Here is a 745-nt window from a genome sequence, read left to right as displayed (position 1 = left end):
CAAGATGAAGGTTCAAGGGAGAGGTTTTCCCAAGTGACTATATAAGGCACCTGGTCTGGATGTCCCATTGATCCAGGAGAGAAGATCTTAGCTTTAACCTGCAAAATAACATCAGAATCAAAAGTCCCATCCCGAGGCCAACCAACATTGAACATGGGCCACTCGGAGGAACAAAAAGTTATCCATCTATTCTTCTTGATCTCCACTGATTGGTTGTGGGCTCTGCTCTTGACTTCTTTCCAGTGATCTAGGGTCAGGCTCAAAGGGGTGGTTAGTTGCTGTCCCATTTTAGGACTTTCTAGAATTATAAAGAGACAAACAAACAGTAGAGATAATAAAAACAGACAGCCGGCGGCAAGGTATCGCTTAGTGCGACTCTGGAGGAAAAGTGAAAGTATAAAATCAGACGGCGGGGGTGGTGTCCCGCGTCTCAGGGATACGTATCCTTCAGATGTATATTGAGCTCCAAAATACCGAGCACCCCAGACCATTGGGATGCGGTCGCGACCAATACAAATACACAAAATACACACAAAATCCACGTCCCTTGTCTAGCTTGGTCAAATGACGAGGGGATTCCACGTCCCTTGCGCAGACGAGATCCACAAAGACAGAGGGGACTTCACGTCCCTTGATTTTTGGACCTCACAGTCCCTGGGGCGTCCCCCAGGGCGACAGGCAGAGCTCCAAGACCGTCGTCTTGCTCTAGCACTGTCCCAAAATACAGACGAGATCTCAGTTCCAA

The sequence above is a fragment of the Nannospalax galili genome, unplaced genomic scaffold (genome assembly GCF_000622305.1).
Source record: "Nannospalax galili isolate Female #2095 unplaced genomic scaffold, S.galili_v1.0 scaffold1415, whole genome shotgun sequence".
Classification (NCBI taxonomy): Eukaryota; Metazoa; Chordata; class Mammalia; order Rodentia; family Spalacidae; genus Nannospalax; species Nannospalax galili.
This window is presented reverse-complemented; position numbering follows the sequence as displayed.